The 27179-nt window shown below is 48.4% G+C and overlaps 1 non-coding gene across 1 annotated transcript; it reads left to right on the forward strand.

Annotated features, from left to right (window-relative positions):
* The first annotated feature begins 4322 nt into the window (after positions 1-4322).
* Positions 4323-4398, forward strand: TRNAG-GCC (transfer RNA glycine (anticodon GCC)). Its single transcript has one exon. It is a non-coding gene; the product is annotated as a tRNA-Gly (tRNA).
* Positions 4399-27179: the final 22781 nt, after the last annotated feature.

Below are 27179 nucleotides of genomic sequence, written 5' to 3' on the forward strand. Positions count from 1 at the left end.
CCACAAGGTACCCCCATTCCCCCTTATCCCCATACTAGTTATCATCAAAACAATCAGCCTATTTATTCAACCCATAGCCCTAGCCATTCGGCTAACAGCGAATATTACCACAGGGCACCTTTTAATTCACCTTATTGGAGATGCAACTCTAGCACTCATAAGCATTACCACTGCAACTGCATTAATCACATTCATCATTCTTATTTTATTAACTATCTTGGAGTTTGCTGTAGCCTTATCAGGCCTACGTCTTCACACTCCTAGTTAGCCTGTACTTACACGATAATGCCTAATGACCCACCAAACCCATGCATATCACATAGTAAATCCCAGCCCCTGACCTCTTACAGGAGCCCTATCTGCATTATTACTAACCTCAGGACTAATATGATTTCATTTTAACTCAATATCCCTTTTACTATTGGGCTTAACAACTAATCTCCTAACAATATACCAATGATGACACGACATTGTCCGAGAGGGTACTTTTCAAGGTCACCACACACCTGTTGTTCAAAAAGGACTTCGCTATGGAATAATCCTCTTTATTATCTCAGAAGTATTTTTCTTCGCAGGTTTCTTCTGAGCCTTCTACCACTCAAGCCTTGCCCCCACTCCAGAACTAGACGGGTACTGGCCTCCCGCAGGCATCACCCCCCTGAACCCCTTAGATGTCCCCCTGTTAAACACATCTGTCCTATTAGCCTCTGGTGTATCAATTACCTTAGCTCATCATAGCTTAGAAGGCAATTGCAAATATATAATTCAAAGCCTATTTATCACAATCTGCCTAGGTCTGTACTTTACATTAATATAAGCCTCCGAATATTACAAAACTTCTTTTACCATTTCCAATGGTGTCTACGGCTCTACATTCTTTATGGCCACTAGATTCCACGGACTGCATGTGATCATTGGCTCTACCTTTCTAATCGTATGCCTACTACGACAATTAAAATTCCACTTCACATCAACTCACCATTTTGGGTTCAAAGCCACAGCTTGATATTGACATTTTGTTGACATAGTTGACGTATTCCTATACGTCTCTATCTACTGATGAGGGTCATATTCTTTTAGTATTAATTAGTACAACTGACTTCCAATCAGTTAGATTCGGTAATGAGTCTGAAAAAGAGTAATTAACGTAGTGATTTCTATCTCCATTAATACCCTGCTAGCAACCCTCCTAGTAGTTATTGCATTCTGACTTCCCCAGACCAATACATATGCAGAAAAATCCAGCCCCTATGAATGCGGGTTTGATCCCATGGGGTCTGCATGACTTCCTTTCTCCATAAAACTTTTCCTAGTGGCCATTACCTTCTTACTGTTTGACCTAGAAATTGCCCTTCTCTTACCCCTTCCCTGAGCTACTCAAACCAATAATCTCCCCACCATACTCATTATGTCTCTATTTCTCATCTCCCTCCTAGCCATTAGCCTAGCCTATGAGTGATCACAAGAAGGGTTAGAATGAGCTGAGTAATAATAGTTAGTTTAAAGCAAAACAAGTGATTTCGACTCACTAAACTATGGTCTTACCCATAACTATTAAATGTCCTTGACCTATGTGAACACAATACTAGCCTTTACAATTTCCCTAGTCGGCCTATTATATACTATTATATACTGCTCCCACATAATATCCTCACTATTATGTCTAGAAGGCATAATACTATCACTATTTGTAATAATCGCTATAACAATTCTAAACTCTCACCTAACCATCGCTAGCATACTGCCTATTATTCTTCTGGTATTTCCTGCGAAGCAGCCCTGGGACTATCTCTATTAGTTATAGTATCCAACACCTACGGCATTGACCACGTACAGAACCTAAACTTATTACAATGCTAAAAATTATTATACCAAGTTATACTTATCCCCCTCACATGATTATCCAAAACTAATATAATATGAATTAATACAACAATGCATAGCCTATTAATTAGCCTGTTGTGTCTACCTCTGATCAATCAGTTCAGCGACAATACCCTAAACCTCTCCCTAATATTTTTCTCTCACTCCCTGTCAATGCCTCTCCTCCTCCTAACAACACTACTCCTGCCCCTGATAATTATTGCCAGCCAGTTCCACTTGACAAAAGAGTCTAAAACACGGAAAAAATTATATATTACTATACTCATTCTACTACAAACATTCTTAATTATAACTTTCACTGCCACAGAACTAATTCTATTTTATATCCTATTTGAAGCCACCCTAGTACCAACCCTCATCATTATTACCCGCTGGGGCGGACAGGCAGAGCGTCTCAATGCTGGACTCTATTTTTTATTTTATACTCTAGTAGGCTCCCTCCCCTTGCTAGTAGCACTCACATACATCCAAAACACCACAGGATCATTAAATTTCTTATTATTACAATACTGGGCCAACCCCCTACAAAACTCCTGAGGCAACTCCCTTTTGTGACTGGCCTGCATGCTGGCATTTATAGTAAAAATACCCCTCTACAGACTCCACCTCTGACTCCCCAAAGCACATGTAGAAGCCCCTATTGCAGGATCTATAGTACTTGCCGCAGTGCTATTAAAACTAGGAGGTTACGGAATTCTACGAATCACAACCCTCTCAACCCACTCACAAGTAATATGGCATACCCGTTTATAATGCTTTCACTATGAGGTATAATCATAACAAGCTCAATCTGCTTACGTCAAACAGACCTAAAATCACTAATTGCCTATTCATCAGTAAGTCATATGGCCTTGGTGATTGTAGCCATTCTCATCCAATCCCCATGAAGCTACATAGGGGCCACTGCTCTAATAATTGCCCACGGACTAACCTCCTCTATACTATTTTGCTTGGCCAATTCCAATTACGAGCAAGTCCATAGTCGAACTATGATCCTAGCACGCGGCCTACAGACCATCTTACCCCTTATAGCCTCCTGATGACTTCTAGCAAGCCTCACCAACCTAGCCCTCCCCCCTACTATTAACTTAATTGGAGAGCTATTTGTAGTTATAGCAACATTCTCCTGATCAAACATGTCTATTATCCTTATGGGACTAAACATTATTATCACCGCCCTTTACTCCCTATATATATTAATCATAACTCAATGAGGTAAACACACCCACCACATTAATAATATCAAGCCTAACTACACACAAGAAAATACACTAATAGCAATACACCTAGTACCCCTACTCCTCCTATCAATTAATCCAAAAATCATCCTGGGTACATTATACTGTAAATAGAGTTTAAAAAAAACCCTAGATTGTGAATCTAGTAATAGGGTCTAAACCCCCTTATTTACCGAAGAAGTATGCAAGAACTGCTAACTCATGCCACCGCGCCTAAAACCGCGGCTTTTTCAAGCTTTTAAAGGATAGTAGTTATCTGTTGGTCTTAGGAGCCAAAAAATTGGTGCAACTCCAAATAAAAGTAATAAACCTATTTAATATATCTATTATACTAGCACTGCTTCTACTAACTATACCAATTGTAGCAACAGCCCTTAATCTAGACAAAAAACCAAACTACCCAAATTACATTAAGACCATAGTCTCATACTCCTTCGCAGCTAGCCTAATCCCGACCTTATTATTTATCAGCTCCCACCAAGAAATAGTAATCTTGAACGACACTGAATTACAATTCAAACAATCAAATTAACCCTTAGCTTCAAATTCGACTACTTCTCAATACTATTCATGCCAGTAGGACTATTCGTCACCTGATCTATTATAGAATTCTCAATATGATATACACACTCAGACCCAAATATCAACCACTTCTTTAAATATCTACTAATATTTCTAATTACAATAATAATTCTAGTAACAGCCAACAACCTGTTTCAGCTTTTTATCGGCTGAGAGGGAGTAGGAATTATATCCTTTCTACTCATCGGATGATGATATGGCCGCACAAACGCCAGCACCGCTACCCTCCAAGCAATCCTATATAACCGAATTGGAGATATTGGCTTTATTGCTTCTATAGCATGATTTATAATCAACTCCAATACATGAGAGCTTCAACAGATCTTTGCACTAAACCTAGAAAATACAAATTTCCCCCTAAATAAATCAAAAACACCATGAGACCTAAAAATGGCCCATCAAAACTAATTACAATACCACAACCCACCCCTCCACTCACAATCAACCCCAATCCTCAATAAATTGGTGAAGGCTTAGAAAAAAAACCCATAAACCCAACTATGAAAATGATACTTAAGATAAACGCAATATATGTCATCATAATTCCTACATGGCCTCTATCCATGACCTATGACATGAAAAATCACCGTTGTACTTCAACTATAAGAATAATGACCGGCCCTGGCCGGTTGGCTCAGTGGTAGAGCATCGGCCTGCCGTGCAGAAGTCCCGGGTTCGATTCCCGGCCAGGGCACACAGGAGAAGCGCCCATCTGCTTCTCCACCCCTCCCCCTCTCCTTCCTCTCTGTCTCTCTCTTCTCCTCCCGCAGCTGAGGCTCCATTGGAGCAAAGATGATCCGGGCGCTGGGGATGGCTCCTTGGCCTCTGCCCCAGGCACTAGAGTGGCTCTGGTCGCGGCAGAGCGACGCCCCAGAGGGGCAGAGCATCGCCCCCTGGTGGGCAGAACGTTGCCCCCTGGTGGGCGTGCAGGGTGGATCCCGGTCGGGCACATGCGGGAGTCTGTCGGACTGTCTCTCCCCGTTTCCAGCTTCAGAAAAATACAAAAAAAAAAAAAAAGAATAATGACCAACATCCGTAAATCCCACCCACTCTTTAAAATCATCAATGACTCATTCACTGACCTCCCCACACCCTCAAGTATCTCCTCCTGATGAAACTTTGGATCCATTTTAGGGATTTGTCTAGCAGTGCAAATCCTAACAGGCCTATTCCTTGCCATGCACATTCTGACACCGCCACAGCATTCAATTCTGTAACACACATCTGTCGAGATGTAAATTATGGCTGGCTCCTCCACTATCTCCATGCCAATAGTGCCTCCATATTTTTTATCTGCCTGTATCTCCATGTAGGACGAGGTCTCTACTACGGGTCTTATACCTTCACAGAAACTTGAAACGTAGGGATTCTCCTACTATTCGCAGTTATAGCAACCGCCTTCATAGGATATGTTCTACCATGGGGCCAAATATCTTTCTGAGGAGCCAGTTATCACAAATCTCCTCTCCGCTATTCCCTATATTGGAACAAATGTAGTTGAATGAATCTGAGGAGGCTTCTCAGTAGACAAGGTCACTCTGACCCGTTCTTCGCCTTCCACTTCCTCCTCCCATTCATTATCACAGCCCTAGTTATAGTACACCTACTATTCCTCCAAAAAACAGGGTCAAATAACCTAACGGGTATCCCCTCAAATGCAGATATAATCTCCTTTCACCCCTACTATACAATTAAGGATATCTTAGGATTCCTGTTAATGCTGACAGCCTTATTAGCACTCATATTATTTGCCCCAGACATATTAGGAGACCCAGACAATTATACCCCGGCCAACCCACTGAACATTCCCCCTCATATTAAGCCAGAGTGATATTTTCTATTCGCCTACACTATCCTACGATCTATTCCCAACAAACTAGGAGGCGTATTAGCACTAGTTCTATCTATTCTAATCCTAGCTCTAGTCCCTATACTACACACCTCAAAACAACGAAGTATAACGTTCCATCCCCTTAGCCAATGCATATTCTGACTCCTAGTTGCAGACCTCATCACACTCACATGAATCGAAGGCCAACCCATAGAACACCCCTATATTATTATTGGCCAACTAGCATCAATCCTATATTTTTCAATCATTCTAATCTTTATACCCCTTGCCAGCATCATAGAAAACCGATTCTTAAAATGAAGAGTCTTTGTAGTATACTTATTACTCTGGTCTTGTAAACCAGCAAAGGGGACTCAACTTCCCCCAAAGACCTCAAGGAGAGAGCGCAAGCCCCACCATCAACACCCAAAGCTGATATTCTAATTAAACTACCCCTTGACTTTGTAGAGGGAAATACTCCCACCGGGGACCGAGGGAGGTGGCCTGTCCCTCTCTGTACGGATGGCAGCCGGTGCTATAGGGACAAGACTCACTCATCACTTTCATGGGCCATTTGCCTTGTTTATTCTGCATGTTCAAAGTTGTTTTGAAGCCCCCTCCTTAATCCATTTAAATCTATTTTCTTACCCTCTCTCACAAAGACTCTTGCACTGGATGAGGCTATGTTTCCAGGTTCTGCCCCTTTCCGACCTGCTCGCTGACCCATGCCAGGGGCCAGCGACTGGACACTGCTTTCTGAAATGTCCTCTTGGATCAATCCTCACAATTCTTTTCCCATGGTCCTTTCGGGGGCGGGGGGGAGTGATATCCCTTTTCTACAGATCCTAGCAAACTTTAGGCAGGCTTTCACGGTGGTTCTGACTCTGGGTTCTTACAAGTTCCAAAGGAAGGCGTCTTCATCGAATAGCCCGTCTTCGGTTTTTATGGAGCTGACTCTCTGACTTCCCAGAGATCTTCAGGTAAAGCCCCACGCAGGTTCCCAAAAGGGGCAGTGTTTTCCAACATGGTGATTTAACCTGTCTTATGCACGATTCACTTACAAAGCAGCAAGTCATTTACGTAATATTTTTTTAGTAAGTCACTAGGGAAGCCTGTGATCTGATGTCAAGGCAAGACATGGGATTTCTCTTTCTTTCTTTCTTTCTTTCTTTCTTTCTTTCTTTCTTTCTTTCTTTCTTTCTTTCTTTTTCTTCCTCCCTTCCATCCTCCCTCCCTCTTTCTTTCTTTCTTTCTTTCTTTCTTTCTTTCTTTCTTTCTCTTTGATTCTCCTTAATAGAGATTCTTAACCTCCATCATTTTAGGATATGAATGTTTAAATTTCTGGTACAAGTTTCTTTTATAAGCCATGTGGCTCTTTTCACCAAGAAAACACAGAAGTCAATTTCTAGTTGAGCGTGTTTTGAAGCTGCCCTGAATTGAGAGAATAATGCCTGGGGCACTTATGTATTTAACTTTATTCTGTGCTTTAACTGTGTCACAATGTTCCACATTCTCCACCATGTGCTTTTCCTATCGCCCCCGCCAAGAGCACAGTGATCTTTGGACGCTGTCCGCGTCCCTGGGCCTCGTACCTGCTCCATCCAGGCAGTCCGTCCGCTCAACATCTCCACGTGCATTTTGAAAGCATCTGAGCCTGATGCACCCAAACGTGAGCTGGTCAGTCCCTGATTCCACCCCTTTCGATCTTAGAGAACAGCCTCTGCTTCCTTCCACATCGGGGGGCAGAAAACCTTCGTCTCCTCCTGGACTCTCTCTGTCTCAGATCTCACGTTCGGTCCAGCAGGTAAGCTGACCGCTCACCTTCAGAACCTGCCGACTGTCCGGCAGGACTGGCCTCCTGCATGACACGGCTCCCCCGTCCCCCCCCATGAGAAGGTCGCGTGCCCCCACGGGTCTCTCCGCCTCCACCTCCCTGTGGGCACAGTCACTACAGAGACCCTGGCAGCAGTCATAGGTCCCATCACTCTTCTGCACAGCAGGGAAAGCCAGGGTCCCTGCCAAGGCTCCCCACTGCCTGCCCAGCTCCGTGTGCCCCTTCCTGCTGTCCTCACGTGTGGATCCAGCTGACCAACACCACCCACTTCCCCAACCGCAGAGTGCGCCCTGACCCACCTCCTTCATGTCCCCTGCCCAGCGCGTCTGCAGAGCTATACCCCACAATCCACTGCCCATGGTCCCTTCTCACTGACATCTCCTGAGAGGGATGGTCCCTGGCCACCCCGGGGTTCCACAGTGCCCTTCCACCGCCAGTCTTTGCCCATCACATCACCCTGGCTCGCAATCATGGACACTTGACCCTGTTCCGTGTAGCTCAGTTTGGCTTTGACCTTGTCTATGACCACGAGACGGTAAACAGCGTGGAAAAGCAGCTTGTTTTGTTCACGTGGCATCCCAGCAACAGCACAGACAAACGAGGCTCTGACCAGGGTCCCCCGAAGGGCTGAGTTGAGGGCACGGTGTCCTGCTCAAGCCAGCACCCGCTGGGCAGCACCGCACACGGTTGGGGTTGACACAGCAAAGTGTGGACCACAGCCTCCTTGCCTTTGGATTTCCTTCTGTGCAGAACATTCTGATGAAGCTTGGGTACATGTGGCATTGCCAAACCCCTGGTTAAACAGTTTTTTAATTTCTAAATCAAAAAGCCCGTGTTCATCATTACTCTGCTAACATTGTTTCCTTGGGGTCCCACCTGGCGTCACCACCAACTGACCCTGCCTGTCCCCCTGCCACAGTTCATCCTCACCGGTCAGTTCTATCCTGCCAGAGACTGGCACATTCTCTCTGGACAAGTGCACCTTGGAAAGTGTCTGTCATGACCCACGTCATGGGAGAATTATTGCTGAACGCTGTCATTGTATTGGTTCAGAGCAGACACTAACTATTTCTGGGGAGCTGTTCCACCTCCCCACCTGTCACTCCTTACCTTTCATAATCCCATCTTAATAGCCTACTTTGTCTGTGTCTGATTAATTTCCAGGGGTGGGTGATTAAGGCATTGGTCGAACACCTGACTGTCAGAGAGAGGGGGGCCACACAAGATGGGGAGTGGATGAGGGAGGACAGTGAGGGTCGCTCTCTCGGCAGTTTCTGCTCGGAGCGTGTCCAGTCCTGGTCACTCACACTTCTCACACTGTCGCCTCCCAGCTCCCTGACCGCTCAAGTGTTGGCTTTGATGCACTCATCTAAAATTCAGAACTCTCTGTGAGCGCTCATTCACGGAGAACAGCAATGTCCTGTTCTTCACGCCCCGACCCTGGGCTGTCCAGACTGGGCAGGGTGCCTCCTGCACTGCACACTGGGAAGCCGCAGCTGCCTGGCTTCCCTGCAAGCTGAACAAAATAAAAATAAAAAAGCTGTGCTGATGGAGGCACCCCAAAAAATACAGCAGGGAATGAAAGGGGCCTGAAGACCGTGAGCTGCTGCACGCATGAGCTAGTCACAGGATGGCCACAGGCCGATTTTGTTTTCTCTTTGTGTTTTGCCTCAAAGTTTCCTCTTCCGTGTTTGTGTTTAAATAGTGTCTGTCTAGGAGGAAAGGACTTCTGTGATGATAATCACTTCCAGGCCCCTGGGAACTTCGGGTTCCTGTAAAACTCCTGACTTAGAAGTGCTCACAGGAGAGAAGACAGCACCACGGGCAGAGCCTGCGGTTGTTTCACAGGAAGACCCTCCCACTTGGTGTAAAACACGAGAGCCCGCTTTCTGCACCGTAAAGACTTCGGCCACACCAGCCGGACGTCCTTCCCCCAGACAGAGACTGTCTCCTGCACGACACCTGTCGCCTGCGTGACTACAACGTGACCCTGGAGCCCAGGGGTCCCCAAACTTTTTACACAGGGGGCCAGTTCACTCTCCCTCAGACCAGTGGAGGGCCAGACTATAAAAAAAAAAACTATGAACAAATCCCTATGCACACTGCACATATCTTATTTTAAAGTAAAAAAACAAAACGGGAACAAATACAACATTTAAAATAAAGAACAAGTAAATTTAAATCAACAAACTGACCAGTATTTCAGTGGGAACTATGCTCCTCTCACTGACCACCAATGAAAGAGATGCCCCTTCCAGAAGTGCGACGGGGGCCGGATAAATGGCCTCAGGGGGCCGCATGCGGCCTGCAGGCCGTAATTTGGGGACCCCTGCTGGAGCCAGATGTGTTTAAGGGTAGATACTCTTTATTTTTTTGACCCAGAACAGTCTAGTTGGGTCTATAACGTAGTCGTTTACACATGAGATGTTTTGGGGATTCAGCAACAAAACAATTAATCAGTATCTGTCTATGTTTGACACTATACGTTTCCTTAAGAGTATCACATGATCTGCTCCAAGGCTGGGAACAAATATCTGGATGTCTTTCAGAGTCAAAGGTCACCCAAAGCAATGCTTGTGTGTTGAACAGCAGCTCCCTTGAGGGACGTATGATAAGGACTCCAAGCTAAAGATCCCGTGTGCCTGGTGCTGCCTACAGCAGTGACAGACCCCCCACTGGGAGCCAGTGACCTCACAGCCAGTGGAGATGGGGACTGGTGGTGGGTAGCCAGCTCAGGTGGGTTAGCAGCACTGGGGAGAGTGGCTCCGGGAGGAAGAGACCTCATCTAGACTCCCTGGACCACAGGCTTCACGGGCCAGGGACCCTGACATCGTGTGTAATATTGTGCATGTGGTTCACGTGAGACGTGGCCTTGGCCTAGTCCAGCTGTGTCCATCATGAAATTAAAACAACACACCCTAGCCTGACCAGGTGGTGGCGCAGTGGATAGAGCATCGGTCTGAGATGCGGAGGACCCAGGTTTGAAACCTCAAGGTTGCCAGCTTGAGCGCGGGCTCATCTGGCTTGAGCCTGGGATCATAGACATAATCCCTTGGTCTCTGGCTTGAGCCCAAAGGTTGCTGGCTTGAGCAAGGGGTCACTTGCTCTGCTGTAGCCCCACGGTCAAGGCACATATGAGAAAGCAATCAATGAATAACTAAGGAGCTACAATGAAGGATTGATGCTTCTCATCTCTCTCCCTTCCTTCCTGTCTGTCCCTATCTGTCCCTCTCTCTGTCCCTCTCACTAAAAAAAATAAAATAAAATAAAACAACACGCCCCAGCAAAGACTCTGTACAAATCCTTTATTCCACAGTGTTGAATGCACAGTCCACAGAAATGCCCCTGGCAGGATCCCTTCTAGGTCGCCCTGATGTAGATATCGTATAACACTGACCTCCTCACGATGAAGGACCCTGGAGTTACCTCCCAGAATCTGAACAAATTCCTTTGACGGGGTAGGCGTCACCGGTCGAACCCGGATTTATGCAGCTAACTCGACGTGACCTATCATAACATGTTCAGGGCAGATCCAAGTCCAGGGCCATGCTTTGCCAACGGTCGCAGCACCGCAGACTGCATTCCGCAGGGTAAGGGTTAAAAGGGCTTCGAGGATTTATGTGCCATCACCCCCAGGTTCAATTTCTAAAAAATTCAGGTTTCTGTCTGATAGACACTATTTCTTTACAGGCTTTAAACATCTTAAAAATGTGTGAATAGCAAAAGGTTTAAATGTGTCTGTTTATCTAAAAAAAAGAAAATCTGCTTAGTGCAGACATCATCATTCTGTTAATGTCTTTTACTGTTTCGTCCCAGACTCATTTGCAAATACCATTGAATGTATTACATGAATCAAATTGAATTTTATTTTATCTGTAATACAGTGAATATATATTTGACTTAAAAAATATTTAGCAAGGCGTTTTTAGTCTAACTCATAATCTCACAATGCTAGGTTTTTCTAAATAACACGGGATAATATAAGACTCTTTGAAGCTAATAACTTTAGACATGAATTTCACTCCCAGAAACGCCAGACCCGTTTTAAACTTTTGTAAATTCAGGGTGTTTCCCTTGATTTTTTTTTTCTTTTTGCTTCTTGCGATGTAAAGTGTGACTTAAGCTTATTTTATTGTTAAGAAATAATCAGCTAAACTGATCTTCTCTGAGGAAAAATACACTAAGAGCTGTCATCTCTGACATATTAAATTCTTTTTTAAAAAGTGATAGAGTCATTCATGGGAGGCATATGACTCACTACTAATACTGTAAAGATAAGAATTAAAATGTGTTGAAGTCAATGTGTCGGCTAACTTGTCACCTGGTTTAGGGGGGTGAGATACCGTTCACTCCAACTGGCGCACCCTCCAGACCTCTATAGTCTCAGAGCCGACCTTGTGTTGGTCAGCCGTGTGCTCACCCACTGGGGACAGATGTGGAGAGCAGCACGGGCACTCTGAGGTCACCTGAGGAACCAGGACTTGAGAACGGTTCTTTATTTACTGCGTCTGTTTTCCCGTCAAACCTCAGAGGTGTTACAAGGATCGTGTGCGAGGCTGTGGACAGGCGGCTGTCCTGAGCGGACGACTGTTATTGCTTGTGGAACACTGTGTCCCAGTCCAGGGTACAGTCTGCCTGCTTTCATGCTCAGAGGACTCACCCAGGGCACAGCCAGGGTGCACGAGGGGCCCAGGGAAGGACGGCCCCACAGGGTCTGGCCGTCGTCCATTACCTTGGTCCACTACCTGCGGGTGTGGTCACCATTGCAGGTAATGTCACGTTTAGACACGGGAGGGATGATCTTACCGTGTGTCACCCCAGAATTCGAAAGGCCTGGCCCCAACTTTTCCCTGGACATCTGTCCCACCATGGAGGGGAAGAACCCTATCCTTGGGAGATGAGAAAGAAGCCGGCCCTGTGGTCTGGCGGCCATGGTGACCAGGGCAGGCCGAGACAGACGTGGGTCTGTGAAGTCCCCGTGGCCCACGGGCAGGCAGCAGGTCTTGAGCCTGCACGCTTCCCTGGCCCCTGCTGGCACCGTCCACGCTTGCTGACAGTCAGGGATGCACCTCCCGCTCCTCGCTTTTCCAGCTCTCCTGATGCTTTGTTATGCGTATAACTCATTGCACTAAATCTGTTTTCTTTACAAAACCCAGGCTGACATGGCTTCTCATGTTGCTTAGATATGCTTGAAGTGTTTTTTATTATTATTATCAGTTACCTAATTGCTGCAGAGGACACCACCCAGACCTCAGTGGCTCGCAGCAACAGCAACGGAATTAAACTATGCATCAGTGAGACAGAGAGGTATCTAGAAATTCTCCAAACAACTGAGACGAAGTCACTCTCTTTTAAACAACCCATGGGTTGTAGAAGACATTGAAACAGAAACCAGAAAGTAGTCTTATCTTTCTGGATGACACAAAAATGAGAGCACAGCACATACAGATCTGTGAGCCACGGAGAAACACGGCTTCGCGCGCCTGCGGGAGGAGTGAAGGGACGTGTGACATCAGTGACATCAGCTTCTGTCTCAGCCTGTTAGAAAGAGAGGGGCCAGTCAAATCCAAAGGGCACCAGCGCACGAACAAAAAGTGAACAGAAATCAATAAACTAGAATGCAGGGAGACGGTCAAGAAAATCAAGGACACCATACCTTTGACAAGACCAACAACACTGATACCGATGGAGCCAGACGGGTTAGAACAAAAGGAAAGAATGTTAGCAGAGACCTAACCGCGGATGTGTAAAGAATAGAGAAATGTCACGTACCACACCGTGACCGTACATCTGACAAACTACAGGAAATCACCGACATGAACAACCAGGGAGAAACAGTTCAACAGGTGGCCCGATGTTGACTAACGATACCAGATTGTTAGTTAAAAAGTTTCCCGCAACAGGACACGTGAGGCTCAAACTGTTTCCCTGATGAGTCCTACCCCATCTTAGGGAAAGAAATAACAACAAGTTTATACAAATTCTTCCAGAAGATTTAAAAAGAGAGAAGACATCACACTCACTCTACGATTTCTGTCTTTCTCTGACCTCCCAGACGACGCAGGACGGGAGAACCGTGGACTCACGCGCCTCACAAAACGGAGTCTACTCCCACAGTTCCTAACAGCGATTTTCAACCCCTGTGCCCCAAGGACATTTAAAAACATGCCATACCTGACTGCGTTGTCAGGGGATCTGACCTCTTCTCCTTAGAGTGTCACCTAGAAAAATGAGCACCGTCCACACAACAATAGCCACCCGGTGTGAGTGAATCAAAATCATACTTATCTTTTTATCCAGATCAGCAAAAATAGATTTTTTGACATGCCACAGAATTTTAGTCACTAGCATGTGTGTGTGCCATGAGACTAGAAAGGTTGAAAACAGCTGGTTTATCAGAAAAATAAAGCATGATGGTCCCGTGGACGTTATCACAGAAATCCAGGTTTTGTTTAATATTAATGTTATGCTCTTGGATGGGTTCATATTATAAAAATAATAATTTGAGCCATCAATCAATTTATTATATATTGAATGTTTTTTAAGTCTAACATCCCAGTAGACATGTTTGAGGGAAAACAGCGAACTTTTCTCAATATCCTCTATCCTGAGGGAAGTCTCACCATGAGCTGTAGGTGACATCCCAGGATGCGCTGGGCAGCCCATTCCGGTCCACGCAGGTTCTGGCCCATCCCCGGGCACCAGACAACTGAGCCACATGGTGACCTCCACCGCACGGCACTGAGGGGGAAGCAGGATGTAGGGACGGAATGTCACATGTAGGACAGTGTCGCTCCCGTCCCTTCCGATACAAACACACGAGACGACACCTGATTCCTGCAGCTTTGGGGGCGACAAAGGCAACGTCCTTCCTGAGTTCTGTTCCACCCGCACTGGCCACCCGCCTGCCCCTGGCTGCTGCCCTCTCAGGGGCGTCCCTGAGCCAGACAGCTGGCCCACATTTCTGCAGTCTGATGTCACTGATTAAGTTCCCTCACACTACATAATGGGAGAGACATTTCCGCTGCCCTCCGTCATGGTGGCCTTCTGGAGACATTACCCGTGAGAAGCCAGGTCTTCGTAATCCATTCTCTTCCTCCTTAAACGTCCACAGCAGGACCTTGCGTGAACAATGGAAATCGTTCGTTGATTAAAGCTCCCCTGAGGATGAGGGGAACAGTCGTGTGCTGACAGTGAGGAGGAGCTGTCTGTGCATAGCAGGGTATGCCGGGGAACATGCTGAACCCCGTGTGACCCCTGGCAGAAACGTCCCCCCTCTTCATGGTCTAGGGTTGGGCTTGTGACCTTGGATGGACTCAGGGGCCCTCCATGCACAGCCCATCTCCACGTTGCAGCCGGATGCTCTGGATGTGTCAGCAGGGACAGGCAAGTGTCCAGACGTCCGTCCACTCCTTCAGCGGATCATGAGCACAGTGAGGCGGGAAACAGCTGAGGTTCAGGAAGGCAGCATCTCGCACCATCATCCAGATTTGTGGAAATAGAAGCAGAAACAGAAGAGGAATGTGATCAACAGATGACCTCTCAGCAAAGCCAGGATGTATCCTGAGGGTTTCCCTTGAGCCAGTCCGTTCTTGGACTTCTGGCCAACCCGCAGATGCTAGATGCAAACTCTCCCTTCAGGCTACTTAAAACTAAACCCTGTTGTTGTTTTTTCTTTTGAGAATTTAGTGCTCTTATCAGAGGAAAAGCACAACAGAGTGAAATAAAACATCACGGCACACAGAGAGATGTGAATGGTTGTGGACGGAGCACAGACCTTCTCGGAACTGGAGGGTTCACTGTTTTCTAATAAGAATTGAGATGTTTCTGCACCTGACGAAGGTGTGAGCCCGGCAGCTCACCACAAATCAGACCATCGTGTGCCCACCACCTGTGCAGAGAAATCATCTACAACTGGAGACACACGGTTGCACGCAGAAACGATGACTGAGAGCCAGCAACCTTCCCACCCGAGCAGCTGGACGGATGGTGGTCCAGGGCAGACGGTGGTCCAGGGCAGCTGTGGCCGCCCTATGTCTGAAACGATGGCAAGGGCTGTCTCACACACGTGAATTATTTTTTTAGCTGGAAACACCGAAATCCCAGAGGAATGTTTTAAAAAATGAACCCAGGGGAAGAACAGGATATGCTGGTGTACTAAGCAGATGGGAGCAACGGCGAATGTGACCGCAGTTCAGATCTGTTCGCCTGAAGCCACCGTGATGGAGAAGATCTTACCCATCAGTCTTCAGTAACAAAGAGAATGGTCCATGATGCAGTTCCGCCAAATACAGGGAAATGTTATCTTCTTCATTCTTCTTAAACTTAGCTAAAGAGTTAAAACACTGAACTAAAGGTACACTCTAGAACACTTTCCAAAGATCCTTCTGATAAATGGAATTTTGAAGGAAAAATATAAATAAATAAAACAAAAGAACATGATTCTTCAGCAACGTAAAGACTTCAATCTATGTTGATTGCTGGGCCTGTCTGCAGCTCCTGCAGAAAGCAGAGGGCCCAGCCCGGCAATCTGTCTGTGGTGAGGCTGATCTCACCATGGAAGTCTCCCCAGCTTTCTCGTGCGTCGATGGAAAAGTTTAGAGGTTTAAGAAACAAACGAGAAGGAAGAATTCCACTGAGATCTCGGAATAGCGATGTACCTCTGGCTGAGCCCGCAGTCCTCAACCAGAGAGAGAACACTACATTTCGCGGGAGTCCTCTCCTATGCCCATCCCTTCCAGAGACACCGGTTTGAGACCCAATCACAGGAGCAGAAAAGGATGACCATGGAGGGTGGTTCGTGTGGAGCCAGAGGGAGTCCGTCCACCGAAGGAAAGGGCTGCTGCAAACGTGATTCAGGTCATGTCCTGGCTGCTCCTTTCGCACCATGAAGTGAAACCTGGATTTCCCATCGTCCCCTGGTGAGGGAAGAAGTCAGTCATCCTCTGACACGCAGCCCAAGTTCCCATGGATGACACTCTCTGGGTACCCAGGGAACCCTGTGCCGGTCCCCTTCAATCCACTTCCCTTAAGTCGCTCACTGCGGACTTTCCTGGGACAAAAGACGGGCAGCCTCACGCTCACCCCCGAAACGTGTCTGCATGGACGAGACTTCAGTTACGAAGGGGTTTCCACATATTGCCAGATTGAAACACCGCTCCCTAATCCATTAGGACTGGTCGGGTATGCCTGGTCATGTAATCAACACTCACTGCGTGCGTGTGTGTGTGTGTGTGTGTGTGTCTGGGTGCGTGTACACACGCATGTGTGTGTATTTGTATGTGTCTGTGTGTTTGTGTGTGCACGCACACACATGTGTATGTGTGTTTGTCTGTGTGTGTTTGTGTGTACACACACATGTGTGTGTCTGTGTCTGTGTTTGTGTGCACGCGCACATGCATGAATGTGTATGTGTCTGTGTGTTTGTGTGTGCACGCACACATGTGTGTGTGTTTGTGTACGTCTGTGTCTGCGTGTGTTTGTGTGTGTGTTTGTGTGTGCGTGCACATGTGTGTGTGTGTGTGTGTGTCTCGGTAGGGGTTTCAATTAATACCATGTGGTGACTTAGCTCAAAGGCAGTGCCAGTCAAATGAAAACGCCAGGAGTTAGAACACTTTTTCCCTTATGAAAGTTTTACAGAAACGTTCAAGTTAATTCTTCACTCAGATGACAATAAAAAAAAATTAAAACCTGAAATCTAAAATCCCACCCCCGCATTTCTCTCACACCCGGCAAATGGATATGAACGGGACCTCCAGCTCAGTCTGCAGCCCGGCCCCCGGCATTCTTCTCCGGTTGTCAACCGGCACCGGCCACACCTCCAGTCGGGAGAACTCAATCTCCACGCGCCCACGCTGACCCAGTTCTTAAGATCTGAAACAGTTCACAGAAGTGGAAAGACTATTGCAAAGATTAGTCCTTTACCCAAAACCTCAAACATGCACGTTCTTATAATAAGAAACTACATATCAGACAAGATGATGGTATCGGCAAGGAATTCAACTTCTCCTGACTTGCCAAAACCTAAGATGTGCTGTCCACGCAGCAGAGCAGCCTGTCCACGCAACCGTGACAGCTGGCCTCTCCCCCTGCCCCTCTCAGCCTCCCCGGATTCTTCCCAGGCAGCCTTCTGCCCTGGGGTTCCCAAGTCTACGGCAGCCTTCAAAGTAGCCGTTCCAGCAGAAAGAGTTCTGATGTTCCAACGAGTTATAGAAGAATCGTAAGATGTAGCCTCATTTGTTGAGATATCACATGCCTGTCAAAGATCCAAGCAGAGATGTGATGTTTCCCAGGAAAATGGGGCGTGGGTGGGGGAGACGGAGCAAAGAGAAGGGCTTCCTCTTGGTTTCACATGATCGGGAGGCAGCTTGGCCGGGTACTTGTCCATTCATAGCAAGCTCAACGTGGGGGGGGTGGGGGGGGGTTCTGTTCTCACTGGGCTCTGCAGAATCTCACTTTTGCTATTGAACTTCCCAATCCCTGCCTCCAGGGGCTCGGTGACAATTCCTGTGTCCTCTGCCATGGGCTTTGCTCCCCAAATCTCATGGGAACCGAAGCCCTGGATTCAGCTGTCGGCATGTCTCCTCTTCCCGCCCCGTGAGGGGCCAGAGCTGAAGCAGGAACTTGTACCCTGTGGGTCACCCGTCCCCCACGGCCTCCCTTCCCTGCTCGGGGACCCGTTCCCAAGGCCTCAGAATGTCCCCGCTGTCCCCTGGTTCCTGTCCGCGATGGGACCCGACGTTCATCAGGGAACCAGATTGTTTTCTCAGCCTCAAGAAGCAAGCAGGAGGGGGAGAGACAGGAAGGGGGAGGCTGTGCCTGAACCCCTGGGATGAAATAAAAGCCACAGGCTGGGCCGTCCAATCCCACGCTGCAGGACAGTGCCAGAAATGAACAGTCCCAATGCCAGAAATCTTTTCACACTTAATCTCAATTAGAGATTTCTCTGGACCTGACAACCATGCTTAAGAGAGAGAGAGAAAAAGATTTTAAAGGAAGTGTTTAAAAGTGTTCAGCTTTCTGGCGAGCTGAACCAGTCGCCAGAAAGAACCTCTCTTCCTTCTCCTCCTCCTCTTCCTCCTCCTCCTCCTCTTCCTCCTCTTTCTCCTCTTCCTCCTCAACCTCCTCCTCTTCCTCCTCCACCTCCTCCTCGTCCTCCTCCTCTTCCTCCTCCTCTTCCTCCTCTTCCTCCTCAACCTCCTCCTTTTCCTCCTCCTCCTCTTCCTCCTCCCTCTCCTCCTCCTCCCCCTCTTCCTCCTTTTCCTCCTCAACCTCCTCCTCCTCCTCCTCCTCCTCCTCCTCGTCTTTCTCTTCCTCCTCCTCTTCCTCCTCCTCCTCCTCATCTTTCTTTTCCTCCTCCTCTTCCTTCTCCTCCTCCTCCTCCTCATCCTTCTCTTCCTCTTCCTCCATCTCCTCCTCTTCCTCCTCCTCTTCCTCCTCCTCCTCCTCTACGGGGCCCTGAAGTACAAGAACGGATGCTCATCTCTGGCCGACAACAATCTGCTCCCTCCCCGTAAGGTCCTGAACAAGCTGCCCCTCCCCCGCCCCAGGGATAACACTCTACCTGCAAACATTTCCCTGAAACCTCTGCCCTTCTTGGAGAGGATCTTCTTCCCAGACACTGGCCTCTGTGCTGCTTCCTACTCGACCTCAAGAGGGTCTGAACGGGGACATTAAACCACAGGGCTTCAGGCAAGCAGCAAGGGCTATGGTGTGACCAGGGCTCAGAGAGCGGAGCGGGAGGTGGACGTGAGTCTGGAAAGTATGTCAGCGTTTGGGATTAGAACATCACGCCTGAGTGTTAGCTTTTTGTATTTACTACCAAACCAGCCGACGTGGGCCACAGTGGTATGCCAGGGTCCACCTAACCTTTTGCAGACTGGGCACTGCAGCTCGGGAGAAGGCCAGCATGCCTGCTGTCACAGGGTCTCCCTCCCCAGCTGAACCAGGGGGCTCCCAGAGTCACTTACTGAATGAGACTTCCGATGATGGGCCAGTTCTAGTTGAGCTTTACCCTGCAGTTACATACTTTTTCTTCTTGTCTTTCTTTCATTACTTGGAGTAATTATTTTGTCAAATCACTAGAATTTGACATTTAGAAAAAAAAAAAAACGTTATGAGATAAATTTATAAAGAGGTCACAACAAAGAGCAAACCCCGGACATCACCATGGTAACGGGAAAGTGACACACGGGCTCCTGGTGCTTCCGCGACGGGGAACAAACAGGCATTTATTTCATGAACAGGGTGTTGACGTTTGAAAGGAGATGTAAGTCTAGTGACGGACGTGCTTCATGCCACAACAAACAGCAGTCGCCACCGCGGGTGTCTTCTCTCCCCACCCCCGCCCTTGCGTTCCTGTCCCACGTGGTGTTATTTAAAATAACCCCAGAGCTGAGGATGGGAACACACTGTCCGAACAGACAGGTGAGGCAGTCCAGCATGCTGAATGGCTGACCACTCTCCCCCATGCAAAGCTGAGTGCGGAAAACATATAGACGAGACATTTCTAACGGAACACCCTTGCTTTAGAAGGAAAAGCGCTCCAGGAACTGAGAGCAAACGTATTCAAGATGCTGATGCACTAGGCCAGGGGCCAGGCACCTTCGGCGGGCGGTTACGGCTCATTTTCACAAGAACCCCGCAGGGGACGGTCCCACATAGCCCCTCGCCTGGCACACGTGGGGGACACGGAGGCTCGCGGAGATGATGCTGCCAATGATAAACCGTAGAGCCTTCGGGAGAAAAGAAGGGAGGGAACCCCAGGTAGCCGAAGCTGGGAGCAGGGAGGGGCCAGTCAGTGGTCACAGGTAGACAGAGGTCCTGGGCCAGCGCAGACTTGGAATAAACCCATGCTAAGTCAGGAATCCCGGCCCAGCACGGACGTCCACGCTCAGGCTAGGGAAGCAGCTTACAGGAAATGCAGTGACCGGGGCACCGCTGGCCTCCTGGATGTTAAATACCCAGTGAGTGGACCATGTGACGTACCAGTGTTTATCTGGCAAACCGTTCAACCTCCAAGACAGCCCCGCGGCCTCCGATACTCCGCGATCTGGGGCAAATCACTTAAACCATTACGGCTATCTGTTTATTTATCAGAAAACGGCGTTGCTGAGGGAACATTCTGGGATTTTTATGGGGCTTTGTGCTTGATTTGTTTGCACGCCACCCCCCACCTAGCATTTATTTCCTGGGAAGATGTTTGCTCTTCGCCCATTCCTTCAGTCCAGCCTCTGGCTCCACCCCCGTCTTGAAGGAGTTCACTTCTTTAGCTCATGTTTAAAGAATGGAGCAGAGCCGGCAATCCTGATGAAACCAAAGCTCATAAAAATAAAAAACAGTTTATATTTTTCCTGCTTTGAAAAGTAAATAGGCCCGCCAGAACGTATCCTCCAGCAACGGGCTCGCAGGCGCAGCTGTGGGACACGGGAGAATGTCATCCGTTCCGCAGACCGTCCCGAGAGCCCAGAGGTCGCTTTGAACAAACAGTGGCACTCTGTGCTGGGTGGCCGTGATCTGAGTCATTGAACTCCACGGTGAACGTGAGGCACTTGAAACTGAAGAGGGTTGGGAAGTGAACCCAGCAGCAAAACCCGCAGAACGTAGAGGGAGCGCAGACCCTCGGCGGCGACACTTGATCAAAGAATGACGTCAGGAAATCGGGGTGCAGGGGGGCTTCTCCTGATCATAGGGTGGGTCCGTGAGGCACAGTCTGCAGGGTTGGGTGAGATTCAACAAGACCCGTGATGTGTGGTCCACGCCCCCTCGCCACGAGTCCACCGTCGCTGTGAGAAGTTGTCGTCCACCCTACAGACGAACGTCCTGGGGTCACCCTTTGGGAAACACTGGGCATGTGACAGTTAAAGGCGGAAGGGCCTCCTCCGTGCTGCGAAAGGTCCACACAGGACCAACCCGTCCGGCCCTTCCCGTGCTCCCATGATGCCCTGCACTATGATGATGCTTCACGGCTGTGAACTGTTGGTTCCAGGGACATCCTTTGTTTTCTGTCCTCCATTCTGGACACAGGAAGTCCAAGATCCAGGTGTCGATGGGCTGGTTCATCCAGAGGCCTCTGTCCTGGGCTTGCAAGTGGCCTTCTCCACCCTGTGCCCCTCACAGGGTCTCTCCTCAGGGTGCACGGCCCTGGCATGTCTCTCTCTCTCTCTGTCCACATGCCTACTTCTTATAAAGACACCAATCGGGCTGCATCAGGGTCCCCACGTGACCATGTGTAACTTCACTGACCTCTACAAAGTCCCTGGCTCCAGACATAGTCACAGCCCTGAGGACTGGGGTGTGGACTTCCACATACGACTTGATGGCAGGGACACATGTCAGCCCACAGCAATGTGAGATGTGTCCCTCCCCAACCCACCCCTGTCTGCTTTTCTGTTTTCTCCCTGTCTCCAGTTTTCACCAGCTGCCTGTCGGGCTCCCAAGTGGCTTTCTTTCTTTGCGTTTGTCCTGCGTGAGATTTTTTGTGCTTCTTGGATCTGGGTTTATCTTTTTGTTTTTTTTCCCCTTAGGTTCTGAAAATTTGGGACCATTTTTTTTCCTTTAAATATATTTTAGGTCCTTCCTTTACATCTGGGAATTCAATTGTATGGATTCTAGGGTTATGTATCTCTGTGAGTTCTGTATTTGATTCTTTGCTCACTTTTCTAGGACTTTTACTTAGCCTTTTTTAGCATTCATATTTAAAGGTTTATTGGTTAGCAATAATAGTCTCTTTTGTTTGTATTTATTTGAAGTGAGAAGCAGGGAGGCATTCAGACTCCCACATGCACCCAACCGGGATCCACCTGGCATGCCCACCAGAGGCGATGCCCTGCCCATCTGGGTCATTGCTCCATTGTGGCCAGAGCCATTCTAGCACCTGAGGCAGAGGCCATGGAGCCATCCTCAGTGCCTGGGCCAACTTTGCTCCAATGGAGCCTTGGCTACGGGAGGGGAAGAGAGAGACAGAGAGGAAGGAGAGGGGCAGGGGTGGAGAAGCAGATGGGTGCTTCTTCCACATGCTGGGCTGATGCTCTACCACTGAGCAAACTGGGCAATAATAATCCTTTTTAATGGCGTGATCTGGTGAGCAACAGGCCAACGACAGTCAGCCGGAGATGGGAACGCTCCCAGGATGGGCATTCACTGTGACCACCGTCAGGACGCAGGCACGTCTGGAGCACAGTGGATGCTGGTGGAGTGAGGTGTCTAAGGACAATGTGACTGTGCTGTTGGGGGCCCCTCCCCCCCAGGACCCCTCACCCACTCTGCCGGCTGGGTCACTGATGGCTGAGAGAAGACTGTCCCTGGGGGATTGCAATGTTCAGGTCGTGTGCAGGATGTGGTGAGGTTCCAGCCTCCCTGTCACTGAGCGGTGGTACGTTTCAGCCAGCACCATAGTACTTGCTCCCATCATCCCTCTGCCCTGCGGTCTTGCCAATAGAGTGGTATTGAATCACAGACGACATGCAGAACTCTGAATGGAGATTTGTTGGTGACTGCTGGCAGAAAATTAACTCTTGCTGTGAAAGACAAAAGAAAAATAGCAAAGGAAACAAATGAGACGGAAGCCGAAGTCGTGACTACTGCTCTGCCTTCTGTCCTCAAGCTCAGAGCGTCCCCTGCCACACAGCAGAAACGGAAGGTGAAGAGGAGAAAAAGAGAGAACGAGGGGGTGAGAAAAGGATCAGGCGAACCCCCGACAGACTGCCTACCCCACCCACCCAGTCTCCGTCCTTACAGAACAGGAGCAAATGCAGTGAAGTCACCGATCAGATCCGGGCACAGCTTGTAGCCCTAAAGCAAAGCCGTTGTGTGGTAGCCAGCCAAATGAGGCCTAAAAGGAATAGTCTCCTCTTCTTATATTTTTCTCAACTTATTCTCCTTCCTTCTGGAAACAGAAGTTTCTTTGAACCAAATGTTTCACTCTCAAGATGATTGTTTAAAGTAAATGTACCAGGGAATTGTCAAGCTGTACGTTCAAGCTCAGTATTCCTTACTCATCCATGCACACCCTCTTGAAAATAAGGCACAGCCCAAGAATTTCAGAAACATGATTCCTCGTGACTCTGCGTCGGGAAGTCCCTGTTGTGGGTGGTGTGTGTGGTTTTGATATATGTTCCTGTCTCTTTCCACATGTGACTTAAATCTTTCCTGATTATCTGGTGTTTAGCTGGGTTTTATGCTTGTTACACACACGTAGTTTAAAAGCCATACATGATAAAACTCCAAAGGCAGTTCTAACTCAGGATTTGGCCATGTGTGGTTTCACACAAGTCTCAGCCTATTTCCTGCCTACGTCCTGCTAACAAACGTCAGTGGGAAAGGGACGCCGTCCTCCGACACACACCTCGTACGGAACAATGTCTTCCAGCCACACGCAGGCGCTGCTCCAAGGGACTGCTTAGCCCAGCGTGGCAGAATGACCCAACAGAAACAGAGCTGGGGTCCTGCTTCCCGGGGGGGGGGGGGTCCTCCTTCCCAATGCAGCCTGGCCTCCCCTCAGCCTGACCCCGGTGCTCAGCAAGGTGCCAGAGGCTGTAAGGACAAGGCAGACACACACACACGGTCATCAAGGTAAACAATGTTGTCACGCAGGGGGTTTTTAAAAGTCATAATTATTTTTAAAATCACGAACAAAAACCTCAACCTTTCAAATAACGGCCAGATCTGAGCCTGCGCATGCAGGACCCCGTCTCCTGCAGCTTTCCCGAAGGAAACGTACCTGACGAAAGTGGCTGGGTAGGCACTACGTCTGGGGTCAGGCGGGCATGGGGGGCCTGTGGGAGGCGTGCTTGGTAATGTCCATGATTGTTCGACCACCATGCTGACCACCTGAAACCAATGCAACATGATCTTGAATGTGAACTGTCCCGAGGATTTTAAAAAATAAATAGGTTAGAAAAAAAGTGGGGGGGTAGCCTGTAGGTCACGGCTTCTACGTCTGATTTTTTTAATATTTTTTTTATTCATTTTAGAGAGGAGAGAGAGAGGAATAAAGAGAGAGAGAGAGAAGGGGGAGGAGCAAGAAGCATCAACTCCCATATGTGCCAGGATTTCAAACTGGCAAGCTCATTGTTTCTAGGTTGACTCTATCCGCTATGCCACTCCGGTCCAGGCTCCGTCTGATTTCTATAAGAGGCATTGACCTTGACCATTGTGGGTCGATGCCCCCTTAGGTCACGCCTCTGACAGGGGTGCCTCACTCCTCTCAGTCTCGCCCTGGCCCCATGTGTGTGCGCGCATGCGCGCGCGCACACACACACACATCAAACCTGGTTAAACTGTATGCTTTCAACACCTGCAACTGATTTTGTATCCCTGACATCTTCATGAAGCTGTTCAGAATAAGAACGGGAAAAGCCTGTCAGTTACAACGTGTTTACCTTCACCCTGTGGCTCACTGACCTACTAGCAGGACGTAAACATGCCGTCCCAGGTTTGCATTTAAGGACCACTGACCTCCTCTGCTTCCAGGTGTCTTTGGCAAGGACGCAGACTGTGGCACAAGCTCTGGGATTCCCGGTTACCCCCTGACAAGGCGGCCGTAAGATCTGGCCTCTCTAGGGGGGACAGGAACACACCCGGGGCCTGGGAAGGAGACGTGTGTCCCCTTCCTCTTCTCTTTGTGGCTTACAACCTTCCATCTTTGGCCTAAGTGGGTGACCATGGAGCTCCTGCCACAAAATTATAAAAAATAAACAAATAGAAAAGAAGAAGAGGGTGAAGAGAACAGTCCAGCTGTGGTTTGGGAAAGTTTCCAGAAGCTACCATAACGTACATCTGTTTTCATCCCTGCCACGGATTCCATCGCGTGGACACAACCTCCACCGCAGAAGACCGGGAGGTATTCTAGGCAGCCAGAGGCATGAGTGAGCATTTCCCCATGGGGGAGGGGTGGCAATACACCTTCCTCGGCTCTAAAATTAGGGGACTTTATAGGAGGCATTTTAACTAAATCAGAAACAGCAGTGGGTCTACCCTGGGGCCAAGGGGAAGGACGAGGGGACCCCGGGATAAAATCCCACTGGACTGCAAACAGGCTCTGCTCTGCGGGCAGTGGTGCATTTCAAACAAGTGAGTCCCGCAAAAACTGGTCAAGGGTCTGTTTCAAGGTACGTGTTTCTGCACCCCGATCTTTGCTACTCTCGTATCCATCGGCGAAAGCCATGGAAGGTCAGCACACTCAGAGCAAGCTCAGACATTCTCACCCAGACACAGTCCCCATGACATCCTGTCTCTAAGTGGCCGAGGGGTTTAACTGCGGCCTAAATTTCAATGAAGAGCAAGTGGATTGACACTGTAATTTAAAGGGAATGGTTTTACAGGAAGAGCGAGTGAGTGAGTTAGAAATCAGGATCGCGAGAGCCTAACATTGACTTTTACTAATGTTTTTTTGATCCTCCTTCCCCCTGAAACCACAAGGTGACCCACGCCATGTAACAGAAGGATGAATGCCCTCAGGTGAGGTGGTTCCAGTAGGGACCAGACTGAGAGGCGATACTCCCTGCGCTCTGGGCTAGGGGGACGTCAGCCTCTGGAGAGGAGAGAGACTTTTTGAAGGAGTTGGGGCCTAAGGTGATCTGAAAACCACAGCTGTTCACTGGGTTTTAATCCTGCACCAGCTACTTCCCACCAGCCACTTTACCGCTTGCTACACCGAGAAGATGTGATTTCGGCAGCACCGGAACATCCGTGCACCTTCCCGCATCAGGGATGTATGACTCGTTAAGGCTGTCTATACAACTTCTTTCTCTGAATCCGTGTTACCTGGAGAAACACATGCTGCCCAGGGGATCACAGGTGACCATTCAATGACACATCGGCCGGCCACCTGTCTGTCCTTCTGCTCCCAGCACTGGTCGCCTCCCCTCTCCTGCCTGCCCTGCGTACTGAACCCTGCTCTCTGCACCCCTCCCTACGTTACGCCCCCCATGCTGACACGGCGGAGTCTGGAATATGGGGGACTGTGCTGGAGGGCAGACGGCCTCCGTTTTGTGCACTGCCCAGAATGGGAAAGACACCAGCCATCTGACCAGGTGAGTGCCCAGCGAAGTGTGTGTCCTCCCACCGGGCTGTCGGTTCAACAGGGCACAAGAGCATGACCGTGGCACACTACACTCTCTATGGGAAGGAGCACCCATGTCTACGTCCAAACGCAGGCACGTCTGGCCTCACCCAGTCACTGCTCTCAGCGGGAGACCCTGGCCCACCCCTTGGCTCACGCCACACTGCTGCGTTGAATTCTCCAGTGGTCCTCTCCCCAGACCTGGCCAGTCTTCTAAGATCTAGCTCACATTGGGCTCTGGGGAGATAGCTCTTGAATCAAACTGCAATCCGTCTAACATTTAATTTTCCTAGCAGAGTAGCTAGAAATTCACTCTGGAAAATTACATAACATTTACAACGTCACAGATTTCGCCCTTGGAGGCTGCAGCATAGCTATGTGTCTTCTGCGGGCTTTTGAACACTTCAGAACTGCTTACTCAATTTACCTCACGTGATTCCACAATGACGGTAATATTATTCCATTCACTGCATCACATGAACAATGACATTTTTAAAACTTATTTATTGATTTTTGTAAAGATTTTATTTATTCATTTTAGAGAGAAGAGAGAGAGAGAGAAGGGGGAGGAGCAGAAAGTATCATCTCTCATAGGTGCCTTGACCAGGCAAGCCCGGAGTTTTGAAACTGCGACCTCAGCATTCCAGGTTGACACATTATCCACTGCACCATCACAGGTCAGGCTTTTTAATTTATTTACTTTAATTGAACATATATTTAATTTATTTAAACATATATTTGGATACT

The sequence above is a fragment of the Saccopteryx bilineata genome, chromosome 1 (assembly GCF_036850765.1).
Source record: "Saccopteryx bilineata isolate mSacBil1 chromosome 1, mSacBil1_pri_phased_curated, whole genome shotgun sequence".
Taxonomy (NCBI): Eukaryota; Metazoa; Chordata; class Mammalia; order Chiroptera; family Emballonuridae; genus Saccopteryx; species Saccopteryx bilineata.